The following is a 14,769-nucleotide window of genomic DNA, read 5'->3' as shown; positions in this document are numbered from 1 at the left end:
GCCTACCTGCACAGTAGAGATAGATTATTCCATCGTATTCAGATGGTTAACAGAGGTTAGCAAGTCCTGTATTATATATTTATATCGCTTTCTAAGAAAGTGCATATTAATGTTTACTTTAAGAATGTGTAAATGGTGCTATCAAGAATCTGATAAATTTTATCCCAGTTTTTTGTGTACCACTTCTAATGTATGAGATTTATTTTTCTATTGGAAAAAATAAACAGTATGAAAGCATTAAATTGGTAGATTTTAGTAATTTAACAATGAATGGAATCCCTATGTTACAGGCCCTATCTTTTCTTGGAAATTTTAGTGGTGGTAATAGATTTCAACAAACGTACTGATGATAATCACTTTCCTTTTAGTCCATTCTTATATTACATTCTTGATTCCCATGCTGATTCCTCACTGAGTCCTTAAGTAATTTTTATTTACTGTAAGTCTTCTCCAAAAAAGGAATTCTTGCTTTCCAAGGCAGCAATTGAAAGGAGATGAAAATATAATTTAATACTCTTTACATCACAGACATGATTTGAGAGCAGTTACTCTGTTAGTAGGAGAAATTCATCATTCATTAAATACAGGGCAAGCATGGCTATCCATAATAATTTTAAGTGCAATGCAGTCTTATAAATTTAATGTGCACACTTTATTTAAATGATGCAAACAGCCATATGAAATAGCACATGATTAGAAAACAGGATGAACTCATTTTGCCTCCTGCTTGGTTTCTCATAAACATGAGTACATAATATTGTTATGCACTGTTGTTCATAGATGTCTTATTACATAAAGGGTAAGTATCATATTACTTTAACAGATTATTTTTGGAATTCTGCATGTTATTTTTTGTCTCATCAGATATGTGCCCCCAATTAAATAACATTTTCCCCCAAAATGTAAGTATTAGAAAACTTGTCATGTTAATTTTGAAAAAAAATTGAAGTGTAGTACATATTACTAGATAGGATGTCATTCCATTGGTCTATATTTAAAAAAAAACAAAACTGTTCTTGAAAATTGAAGCATTACCTTGTGTAATTAATAAAGTAATCAAATCAGATTTGTAAATAAAATATTGTTTAAATCTAAAGTATTCAATATTTTGATTAGATTATTTTTTTAAGGAAAAATATTTAACGTGTATGTGCCGAATTTTTTTTTAAATAGTTTTTTATAATTGCGATGAAAGGGCAATTGTCTCATTACAAGTGGTACAGAAGCCAATACTTGGGTTACCATAGATATATAAACAAGTAAAAACTGTGGAACAAGTTTCAAGCTCATTTTGGAAAAAAAAACAGTTCTGTAGAAATGCATATTTGTATTTGTTTCTCTAATAAATCTGCAAATAGCTTTAAACACAAATTAGTTTTAATTATTTAAATTATGAGTTCTGTTAAGTAATTTAATATGTTTTGTCTTACATTTTGTGAAAACATTGTCTCATGAAATTAATAGAGGCTTATTGTGGAAATCAAGGTAGGTCTGCATTTATTTGAAAAGGTCAGGTATTTAGCATTAAGTATGTTTACCTCTGTGAAATGATTAAAGAATTTTTATGAAAAACATGCTTCTTCCCCCTGCTCCCACCAGCAAAATCACATCAGTTTGGCCACTGCCCCAAACAATAAAAGACTAATTTACATCGGCTTTGACTCAGAATCAAATAAAAGAGCAACAAATAAGTGAAATCATATGTTCAAATGGCTGATAATCAAAAGATTGATACAGATATCTGACTTCTTTATATATAACAATGAAGAAAATTTGGACTCTTCTGAGCCACAGTGCCTCAATCTTCTTTAATGTGATTTACACATTATGATTAAAGTTGTTACACAGAATGCATATATTTCCCTTGAATTGTGACTTTATAATGCAATGTTTAAAATGTTTTAAGGTAAAATACGGTCATCTGTTTCTGTTATTAAATAATGTAGAGTCCCCATTTTATAAAAACTGCTTTGTAAAGGATAGATATACTAGAATAATTATTGATGTGTGTGTGTATATATATATATATATATATATTTTTTTTTAAGTTGTCATTCTGCTTGAGCAGAGATGCTAAATAAGCTTTTGGTTAAGGACTCAGTTCAGTATTCCAATTCTATTGAACTACAAAGAGCATTCAAATTATAATTAAGTCTTTGGCTTTACCAATTTATTTTTATTAGTAAAATGTTTTGGGAGATCTGGCTTATGAAAATTTTAACATATTCTAAGAGTGTTATTCATTGGCTTATCCAATTTTACAGCTTTTGGTCAACAACAAAAGTACTGTTTCTTGTCAGTATTTAAGATTATGGGTAATTATATCTTTTTTTTTTCCTTTAAAGTAATTACTGTAACCTAATTTCCAAATAATGACTTCTCAAAATTTCACACTTTTAATGCTATATTATTTTTTCTAAATGTTAGAATATTATAGAATAATATTAGAATATTGTAGATCAAGTCCATAGTATATAAAGTAATGTATTAAAATATTTCAATATATTTACCAAAACATCTTGGATAGATTTGGTTATTTTATGGTATTTCTATATTTTATGCTGTCTATTTTAGGAGATAAATGCTGAAAAACGTTCTGATTAGAGGAAGCCCATATAGACTTGTAGTGAGACCAATCCATGCTGAAATTGTATTGTAAAATAAACTATTACTTTTAGGGTTTAAAGCATAGACAAGAGTCAAATTGTAATTAAAAAAAATAATAGCGGGATACAAATTAACCCATATCTCATGTTAAAAAAAAAACTGTTTTGAATCTAGTAAATCAAAGCCTAACCATTGTATTTCCAAAATAGGATAAAAAGTAAAAACCTTTTCCTTTCAATTCTGTACAGGATATATTTTGTGGGGTTCAAGTCCCTAGTAAAAAGCGTTTCCTAATAAATTCACCACTTAGGAGAGACAACTCTTAGAAATCTGTAACATTTCTATCTTACATCAGGATTATGGTGTTTTTGTCGGGAGGGGTAACGTTTAAACACAGGCAGATAGAAGGAGGATAGAGGCAATTATAAGCACTATTTGCATTTAAACTACTTGTTTTATAAAAAATGATTTGGAAGGCCAAATACTCAATTACCTATTTTCAGTTAGATTTTCTCATCGCTTTGCCAGTAGAGGGAAAACCTTTGAGGCTGAAATGAACTTCCTGTGAAGTTTGACTCCATAAATTCTAGAAAATGTTACTTCTACGTGCACTACAAAGACTTAATCTAGAAAACTTTACAAAATTCTTCAAATTGATGAAACTGATTTTTTATACATTCTAGCAGATAGCTAAATATAACCATTGTTCATTGTCTTAAGAATATGCTTATAATTTCAAAGCCTTAAACAATCGCCAGTGTAATTATTTTTGAACATAAAAATTCTTTCAGTGACATTTAAAAACCTTTCTTAGGACTTTTAAAGAAGTTTTCCCCGTATTCTCTTCTATTTAAGAACTACTTCATTTAAGATAATTTGATTGAGTAGCTTAAAAATTTATACCCATTTTTTCTTTTAATTGGCATGTTACTTTGTTTTTATTTTATGCATTAACTTTTATTTATTATACAATAGTTTTCTCTAGATACAAAAATATTTGAAGGTTTTATAGATTATTATGATGGTTTTTCTGAAAACGTTCTGAAAAGAATTCTAGATACTGATGGATCCAGTCATCATCAGTATGCTTAAAAATAGCTCCTGGACAAACTCCGAATCTGTTAGGCATTAGTTTTCAAGTGGATTTCTTCCTTGTGAACAAAGTCGGGAATTGTAAATACCTAGCTCAGATAAAAAGGGAAAAAAGAAGGTGTAAGAAGGCAAAGCCCTGGAGAACCAGTCTTTCAAAGAGTGACAGAGTAACCAAACCAGAGTCCTGAGCCAACAAGGATACCTCATTCGGAGACTTTGACATTGCTCAGGCATACAGAGGTTAATGACAATGTAAGGTTATCTCTGTTGCACATGTTCGTATTTTGTGGGTTTGTCATATCTTGGGTATTATTTTCAAATTAATACTACACTGATAGGTCTCCTATAGTGATAAGCAAAGACATGCAGTAAATTACCAATGAAATGTCATGTAGAATGTAATGATACTGAAAAAACATGTTATTACATTATGCTGGTAATACTGCCCTACTATCTTCATTACACCAAATACTTACAGATTGACACACAATTTTTGATTATTTTCTTGTTCATATCTATATCACTTTTTATCCTGCCATGAAGAAATCATGGAGGAGAGGGATTTCTAATAATTAAAAAATTTTAAGCACAATGTTATATCCAGAAGCACAAAGTTGATAATAAAATTAAAAATTTAATTACAAAATCCTTATTTTTCTGAATAGTAGGTTATATTGAGATTATACTATGTATATACTGATTCTAATTCTGAACTGAGAGTAAATTATCTTCACTATCAATAAGAATGCCACCATTTATCTATGGTAAAACAATAAAACTAGTATAACTAAGTTTATCACACCTCTTTTTATAACACTTCAAATGTTTGAGAAATACAAAGTTACAGTTTAAAAAGTTACAATATTAATTATAATATTTTTTCTCATTTAATATCAGCTTTATTGCCATTAAGGCTTAAGTATATTTAAAAAGTTGAACTTCTAAAATTAAATTTTTGCAGGATTTAAAAAAATATAAAAGTAGTTAATTTTTTTCTCAAGTATTATTAATAAAAGTATTTTCACAAATACTTTCCAAATATGTGATGAGATTATAACTGATGTTTTATTATCTTCTGCCATATACAGAATGCACATTTATTCCTTATTTAATTTTCAATATTGTAAGATGCATGTATTAATTTTATCCATATGTCTCAGAAAATGAAATAACATAGAACTGCTAAGTCTCAACACACTAAGAAAAAATTAATAAATTGAGAATTTATCCCACTTTACTGAGGACATAAAGATTTCAAATTTATAAATTAAAATTATAAATAAAATGTATTAGAATATTTTAAATAGTAAGCAACTTTAAAGCAAGTTGTGTTTTTGTTTCCAAAAAGTTTATATAGTCTGAAACTTTCAGAATCGTAACTGTCATATAAAGCAAAATACACTAGTAAGCATGTTTCCTTAAATTTTGCATGTTATCTCCTTATGGATACCTTGATAAGTGCAGAAGTAAAGCCATAACCTTTATGAGAAGTCAGGCATTTTGTGGGAATAACATGTTCAAGCAATTGGAATAACATGGTAGGGATATATGGAATTACTTGGAATAAATGTGTATCTCTTCATCTGTCCAATGTATGGTTAGATATGTGGCCCTAGAGAAAACTTTTATTTCATTTTGAGTGCTCACAAGATGCAACGTACTACAGACTTCCAAAGCTATTTTCTAAGTGCTATTGTTGGACAAGTTTGCTTTAGGAGTGAATATGGAAAGTCTTGCCACTTGGTAGATTTTTTTAAAATTAAGCAATGTACATTTTCTCAAACTACCAAAGAATGCACGTGATATAGAAGAATCAAATGTTGGAAAGTCTGCTAACTTTTACATGGATAGTTTATCTTCCAAGTAAGAAAAACTTGGGGGAGTGATTTAATAATACATATTCAGGGGGAGTGAATTAAAAATACATATTCAGGAGGTGTTTAAATTTTATTTAGGAAATGCACATTTCAAAACCAAAGAGAAATTAATTAGTCCACATCGATTTTAATTTGAATAAATAGCATATATTTGGAAAAATAAATGACCTTATGGAAGTTATATGAAATGGATGTCAATTTCTTTCAATATACATAAGAGTACTAATACATTGTTTCTTGGCTATTCTTTTGGGTAGCTACATTTTCAAGTATTCATAAGAGTCATTTGTTCGTATTTTTTTTAATTTATTGAATCTTTAAGTGTACTAAATTATAAAGATTACTGTATAAAAAGAAATCAAAATATTAATGTGTTCTTTTAAAGTTGTAAAAAAGTTCAGAAATGACATTTTATGAGAGACCGTTTTAAAATATGAATAAGATCTAAAGGAAATTTTTTAAAATTCTGCAATAACAATTCTCTGTCTATTCGCTGTTCTTTTTCTGAGAGTCAGGGAATTTAAAATGTGTGGACAAGCTCCATATTTGGTGTACATTGCTCTTTATATAATTTATAATTATTTTTCAGTCTCCTTAATGGTCAAATGCACTCCTTATGTATTTCATCTTTCCTTATTTATTTGATTATCAAAATAGTTGTGAGAATCTAATTAACTCTATCATATCCAACTTAACCATCACATTTAACATATCCAAAAGTTCTTATTTTTTTTAAGTATAATGATAACACTTAAAAATTTTAAGTCCTAGAAGTGACTCAGTTGTTTTAATGGAGTGTTTTGATCACACATTCCTTATACTAAGTGGTTTTTTTAAATTTCCAAAATTTTGTTAAATTGTATTTATATATATATATATTTCTATTCCTTTAATATATATATTTCCTAACTCTTTCATCAAATGATGCTATTTTCCAGTTGGGAAGTAGCCTTTGCATATTCAGTATTAATAATATATTTGTCTTTATTTTTATAGGCCTTCAGGAAAAGCAAAAGTACATAATCACTGAAAATACTCTTTACAAAACATCCTGTTTGCCTTACATTTTAGAGTGATGGCAAAAATTTTAGGACTAGTGTGTCCATTCCATAGTAGTAGGAAATTTATTTTTTTCTAAAATAATAATTATCAATCAATAGCATGACCTGGTGAGAAAAAAATCCAACTATATAAATCTCAAATGCTTTAAAATTATTACCTGTACCTTGCTTTCTAAATGAAGAAACATATTAACCATTTGAGTTTATTAGATTTTCCAATTTGTATTCTACCCTAAAGCAGAATCTAGGCAAGAAGTATAATTCATCTAGCCCAGAATGTATTGAAGTTAATTCTCTAGATAACTGATATCCAAAATAAAGCATCCAACATAAAGAATTTAAGTTATAGGTATGATTTCTGTAATATCAAAATAAAAGCAGTAAATATCAGGGTGCTTGTTGTAAATAATCAGAAAAAATATTTTGTGACTCCTCTTAAGTAGTTAGGTTCATTATCAGAAAATTTAAAGAACATCAGCTAGAAAATATAAATCCCACAGACAAAGCATGACATGAGGAAAAAAGTGGACCTTGGAGCAAAGAGGGATTTGAATCTCAGTGTCATTCCTACTGTTAGTAAGGACTTCCAGTATCATGTATAGAATATGGGCATCACAATTACCTCAGCATATAAGGATTAAGTGAGAATGTTTGTTTTAAATTCCTAATTTTCAGTACCTAAATTCAACCTCAAGGAGACAAGAGATTTTCAATAAATATCAATTGCCTCTAAAAATGAAAGGAAACAAATTCATAAACTGTATTTAACCAGAGTCTAGTAAAGTTTGTGAATACACTTTACAAAATGTATGCACCTGAAGGAATCAAAGATAAAGATCTAAATTTGAAAACCTTAGACCTCACAGAAAGGTACCTACATACAATACAAACACGAGATGTTATATATTTTCTCATACCCATTTTTATTACATTTCCATCTGGGTGACCCCCATAAAGATATTACAACAGATTTTTACTAAATAATCAATAGAATTCCTCATATTGACTAAAAGCAAACAGCAGCAATTCCCTAAATTAATCAAAGAGTAGAAAAAGTGATTAAACAAAGATGTGGCTTTTTAATCTTTGTTTATTAATTCAACAAAATTAAAATTCTAATTACAGGTACAAGAGGATATTTATGAACACTCAAAAAAAACACACTTTTAAAATATATTTTCCCGTGCCCATAAACTTCAATGAATAAATGAGAAAAACAGAAAACTTGTAATATTATGAATGTTTATAATAGAAAAACTTGCAATTAATAAAAAGACCTTCAGATTAAATAAACATTAATAATTGCTGACTTTATTTGAGAAAGTAAGTTCAGTGAACTGACAGGTTTATCAGATTGTCCATTAATTAGTCTTATTTCAATGTAAATCTTCCATAAATCCCTCCAAAAAACAAAACAAAACCCTGCTGCTGCTTTATCATATAAATAAAAGAATAAACAATAAATAACAGGAAATTCACCAATAGTGTACTATGTTGAACATTAATAAAATCTGACATAATATCTCAGCAAAATTTTGTTGTGTTTAGTGCTTAGCATTCTACATCTCAAATAATTTCCCTGTATATTATTTTTAAATTTATTTTTACTTATTTAATCTTTAGTAAAGTTAGTATATAATAAAATTTTAAAAATACCACATACCACTATATTTAAAAGGTCTAGTGCACATACATTTTTAAAAGTAAAAGGAAATTTGATTTGAAATTTTTAAAGGTAATAAAAATCTACTTCTAAGAAAGAACTCTTGAAAGCTAATGAAAAGATTCTGGGATATGGCTTTCTTAATGGAAGAATTGTAGGATAACAGATAAATATTCAGGTCATTAAAGAACTGCAATGATCAAAGATAAGTTTATACAATAAGGAAAATGAGAGGAAATTTGGCAGTCTTTGTGGAGTATATTTTGTGGAATAATTTTATCCATACCACATTACACAGAGTGTATTTACAGCTTGCAAAGCAAATTTAAGGTTTAAATAAATCACAGATTCCTACATTTTTACAATAAGATCATAATTATACCCTAAAGTTTTCAAAATGCTTTGACACTGCATCAATTTAAATTGTTTTCTGCACAACAATCCCTTGAAAATGGCAGAACTAGTATCAAATGTTTTTTCCTTAAGCCATGATAATTTTTTTCCTTAGGCCATGAAAATAATTTACCCAACTTCAATACTGGGGAGAAGGGCAAGACGTAACTATTTAGTCGTAGTGGAAACTTTAACACACACCACATTGTACTACAAAAGGTAGCTCTTGGGCAGTTAAAGATCTCATATTAGAATATAAAAGTTATGGTCAGCGTTTTACCAGAATAGAAGCAGAAAACAAAAGGTAATTTGGACAATCCCATGGGAAAAATGGACACTTCAATTAATATTAAGTGGGTCTTTGAATCCTTGAAATATCTATCATTTTAGTAATAGCTAGTGGTTGTGGGATATTTAAAACTCTAATGAGAATATATTTTAAAACACTCATTCTGGGCTTCCCTGGTGGCGCAGTGGTTGAGAGTCCGCCTGCCGATGCAGGGGACACGGGTTCGTGCCCCGGTCTGGGAGGATCCCACATGCCGCGGAGCGGTTGGGCCCGTGAGCCATGGCCGTTAGGCCTGCGCGTCCGGAGCCTGTGCTCCGCAGCGGGAGAGGCCACAACAGTGAGAGGCCCGCATACAGCAAAAAAAAAAAAAAAAAAAAAAAAAAACACTCATTCCCCTACATAATTTGAACAATCAATACCTTTGCCGAAATTGGCTCTTAAGCTCGGCTCCCATATTTGGCTAAGAAGCAATCATCATCATGCATCAGATTTAGTATACAGGCAAAGACTTAAAACATGGTTCAGTGCTTTTTTTCTACTAAAATGTATTTAACTTTATTATGGACATAATAAATTACTAGCTTCAAGTTACATGGTGTGAAGATATTTTTGAAAGGAATACAAAATGGAAACTCAAGGACACAGAATTGCTTTTTGACTGGGGGTAAGAGTTATTCACTGTAAAGGAAGTATTTAAGCACTTTATAGAGGTTAACCAAATGATATTCAGTGTAACATATTACATAAGAGCCTAGATCTCTAGGATAAAAATATATTTGCTACCTTTAAAATGTTTCCTAAGACCAACTGTAATGGAAAAGAAACAAATATTGTGAGCAGGAGGAAAGTACAAGATGGATATCCAAACTAAGCTAAGGCAGTGTTAAGAACTCTTGTTATTTGAAAACAAGAGGATTTTACAAATTAAGTAGTCTTTTCATTTTTATTAAATTGAAATATTGGCAATAGTAATCTCAGAAATTTTTGCTTGCTATGGTCTTGAAAGCATTAAATTGAATACTGTGATTAATATTCAAAATACACTATTTTTCAAATGGTAAGAAAAGTTCTTTGAATTTAAAAAGTCTATGAAGATTCAGTTAATAGGTAAAAAAGGGAAATGAATCATTCTCAAATTGAACTTTGAAGTCTAGTTTATTTGGGCATATTAATATTTCTAGTGTATAATAAGCAATGGTAATCATCTTAATCATTTTTGGTAGGTGAATATATTCATTAAGAAGATAGAATAAGATAATGAATATCCTAGAACCTAGATATTTTAAATCAACACTCTAAAATTATTTCTTAATGCCATGAATGTAATATAGTGACCAATTCTTGTTATCATGGCCAACAAAGATAGTTCTGAAACATAATTTAAAGAGTGAATATGGAATAGTGTATGAAATTCTAAACAGTCTATAATAAGTGCAGTAAAAATGAATTACAAATAGTGACCCTAAATAAAGGAAGGCTTATTTTATCAGAATTGATCAATAGTCTACAGACTTTACCCAGTGCCATAGGATTATCATACCAAATATTTTTAAGAACTAACTCTAAAGGGAAAACATATTTTTTAACTCTACTGAAATTTTAACCATGATTTTTAAAGGGAGAGGTGATTTTGATGTTTTTGAGGGAATTACTTTATTTGTGATTCAGAACCCTTTTCTAACCTGGTCTTTGTGTGTTTAAAATTACTTCTAAGGCTTAGGAGGGAATTGCATTTCAGTCCAAAAGCCTATGTTTACTGGTCTAACTAGGGAAAATGTTTTATTTTTATTTGAGAAATATATTAAAGTTATATGTAAAGTTGGTTACTATACAATCTTAGGAAACACCTTTTGTGTGTTAATAAGAGAAAAGCCGTAGCATAGAAATGTATATGGAAAAACGATCCAGCTTTATTTTTCTTGCTGTCTAGTTTTCTCTAACTTCTCTGTCTGAAAATGATGTGAACATTATTCACTAGGGAAAATTACATACATGCAAAATATGAAGTATGGGCCTGGCATATTGAGAGAAACAGCAGCTCTACACTGTGGGCAGTGAGAAGACTGAAGATGATCCTGTGGGCTGCAGACAACAAAGATGAAGATGACAGTATCAACTTACATTTGCATTTTACTGTACAAAGTTCAAAACACTCCCAAGTACTTATCTCATTTGATTCCTCATGACCCGCCCTTTAAAATAGCAAAACTCATGTAAATTCAACAATAGGAAATTTTAAAATATACATCACACATAACAGGCTTTTAAAGCATCAATCAAAAAGATCATATACTTTCAAAATCTATAAATTGGTTCTCTCAAATTTATGCACTGTTCTCAGTTTTATACTGTTTTTAGTATAACCTTGAATTAGAAAAGAACAAAATTTTCTTTTGTTTATGAATTGACTTGTACTATTGAACTTAAAAATATCAGAGGGGTAAAATTAATAGATATGAACGTTTTATGGGGACTAGCCTCTTCTCTTAGTATAAAAATCAAAGAAAGTATCTGGAAAATAAACGCAAATAATCCCATAGAGCCCACCTTTTCCCCCAACATTTAAGCCTAAAATTAATGGGTTTCTATAGTGATGGAATTCAAAGGATAATAGATAACCTTGTTTTACTTTTATCATTCCAAAATTTAGAAAAAAGAGTATCTCTACTACCTATTCACAAATTCCATTTCTAGACTGATAAAATTATTTCAATTGTTGAATATTAGGAATTTTTACATCCTGGCTTTTAGCATAACCAAGAAAGACAATAAAAACTGCTTCTCACCACTTTTATCTTTTATAAATTATCATAAATTTTATTTTGAAATGACTTTGAAATGAAAAGTAAGAACAAATTACATTGCATATATTCATAATGTGAATATCAACTAATTTAAATTATACTGATCCCTATACATACCCTCACATTCTATTATATTGTATCTCTCAAAAATAATTTTCCTTTATTTCTCTAAAAGGGTAAAAAAGTAATTTTAAATATGAACCTTTATATATTTTACCTGAAGTTTTGACAGCATATATGCTGAATACCTGACAATTAAGGCCAGGCCTATGAGGGTCAGTTAACTTTTATTGTGTATGAAGAATACGCCACATGATTCAGCAACGGTGGCAATAAAAATATTTAAATGTGTAATGTGTTAAAATTTTAACCTGTTTAGTGTCTACCCAGACCCACAGCTCTCAAAAATAATCCAGATTCTGAGAAGGTAAGTTAAAGTGTGCTTGGATTACACCCTTTATGTACTAAAATATTACTCATTATAGAGACCTGACTTTCAAGAAATGAGTAAATATCCACTCTTGACATAATAAAATTTTAATGGCCACTTGATGTTACATATTTCAAATAGCTCAATTAAGTAAATCGAGACATAGAAGGTGGGAAATTTAGTCTCTGTTACACCTATCGTAGACTCTTTTATTAAATGTCTATTTAAGATTTTTTGCTTTTTGCATTAAACAAGCCCAGATCTGGGGACAATGCAGCTGACTCCAAGAAGTATGACTGGTTGAGGCCTGACTTTCCCCTTTTTTCCCTCAGTTTGGTCTTAAATGTTTGTTTTTTTGTTTTGTTTTGTTTTTTGGTATTTTTCTGAATGATATAGTAAAGTGTGATAGGATAAATTTCCCTGTTTGAATTTTAAAAGCTGCCTCCTAATCAAATGCATAATTAAAAGCTTTGAAACAGCTCTTATTTTCAGGGAGGAGACACTGGAAGTTGCTTATTTTTAACAGCCTGTAAAATTACTATATAAAATTAAATAATACAGCAAAATTAAATAATACAAAACTTCTGCCCCCGTAGACATTGTTTGCAGTCCACATTATACGCAAATAGAGATGGTGGTTCTGTTCCTAAGTACAAAGATGATCAACTCTCTTACAAAACTATGTGGATATAATTGTGATATTCATGTTCATATATTTCTCAGCAACATCCTTGTTGGTCAGGTGTGAAAATAAACATGAGAAATGACTGGGGCAAGCACTACCTGATGGCAGCATCAAATCAGTTCATATCTAGGATGTTAAGTTTTTACACTAATGGCCCAATACTGAACATCTCCTTTTAGGAACAAAGTACACAATTATGATTCTCCAGATCATGTGGAAGTTCACATTCAGATTCACAAAACATCAACCTTAAAGGAACAGAAAATCACCAACACCTAAGTGTTATTCCCTATGCTACCTTCACACTACAATGTACATTACACTTGTGTCACTTTGAGATTGTCATACTGAATAAAAATGAACATATGTTTAAGTCCTGAAATTCAAATTTATATTTTTTCAGATTAAATACCATCTTCCAACTTTGAAAAAATATGATTCAAGAAATACTCCCTAGTCCTTGGAGAAAGGATCTGAGTGAGAAATTTCAAGAAAATAAGAAGTTGCATTTTAAAAGGCTCATGTATTTATAATCCTTCCAAAGAAAGGATAGTTACAAAGCTAAATATGATAAAAATTAGCATCAAATAAGGCTCTTTTTTTCATTTAGCATATACTCTCTTGTTATAAATAAGGGAGAAGTCTCAGAGTAGGGTAATGATGATAAAGCATCTTATATTTTCATGGTAATTTTGTCACATAAAAATACAGAGCATTTACTTTTATCATCTTAGAGTCTCACCAGTGCCACACATACAAGTTCATTGTTTACTCAAGTATTTATTGAGCACCTACTATGTATCTTTCTAAAAGGCACAATAGATTCTAAATGGAACAAGAAAGATAAGGTACCTGCCTGATAGAGCTAACATTACAGTGTGGAGTAAAAACAAACAAACAAACAAAAACCATAAACTATGAAGCAAATAAAGCAGGGTAAAGAAATAGAGAGTGATGTGGAACAGAGGTGGAGAGGAGTAACTTTAGAGAGAGGAGTTAGAGAAGGCCGCTTAAAGAAGGCAAGACCTCCTGTACAGAGTCACTCAATCTGCCCTGTGAGAAAGAACCAGAGGTTAGTTATTCCCTAGCTGCTGATGAGGACAGAAATGAATAACAGAAACTGCTTATTTTTGTCTGTGATTTTCATTCTTTAATTCAATAAACATTACATGCCTGCAATATGCTTGGAATTGGGATAAGTCTTGGGTTTATTAAAATAAAAAAGAAACAGATCTTGCTCTGACTTTGGAGGAAACATAAAAAGAAACCAAGGATTCTAATATATTGTGGTACTTGATATAATAACAGTTATCTATAGGATAATCATGAAATGCATAGGAAAATGCAAAGGAGATGTTGTTAGTAGATGGGGTAGTGACCAGGTAAAGTAGGCATTTTTTTTTTTTTCAGATCGGTTAGTATTGATCACATGGCAAACACATGACAGAGTTGTGTGACTAGAAATCAAACCTCCGGATCTTCAGGCAAGGTTGCTTCCCAGTAATCCATACCACGTCCATAAATCTAATAGGGGAAAAGTTCACTTTGATATAATGCTTCTATAAAAAGGAACCTGTTTTTAAGACCCATTAAAGCATATTATAATCCAGGAAAGAAGTGACTGATAGTCTGAAAAGAAAAATAGACATTTAGTGTTCTTATGTTCAGAGACCAGAATTTAAAAAGAGAAAGTTCATGAGCATTAATATATAAACCCCTATATTAAGATCACTTCACAATCAGCCTTACAATGGTACAAGCTGAGCTGTACTCCCTTCTAATATTCACAAGACCCAGGTACACATTGAGAAGAGTAATTGCATTTTCCAAAGCTAAACATACTGGACAGTGGGAATGTCCTTCACACT

This window comes from Mesoplodon bidens, assembly GCF_964165515.1.
Source record: "Mesoplodon bidens genome assembly, chromosome: 3".
Taxonomy (NCBI): Eukaryota; Metazoa; Chordata; class Mammalia; order Artiodactyla; family Ziphiidae; genus Mesoplodon; species Mesoplodon bidens.
Note: the sequence above shows the minus strand (reverse complement) of the source record.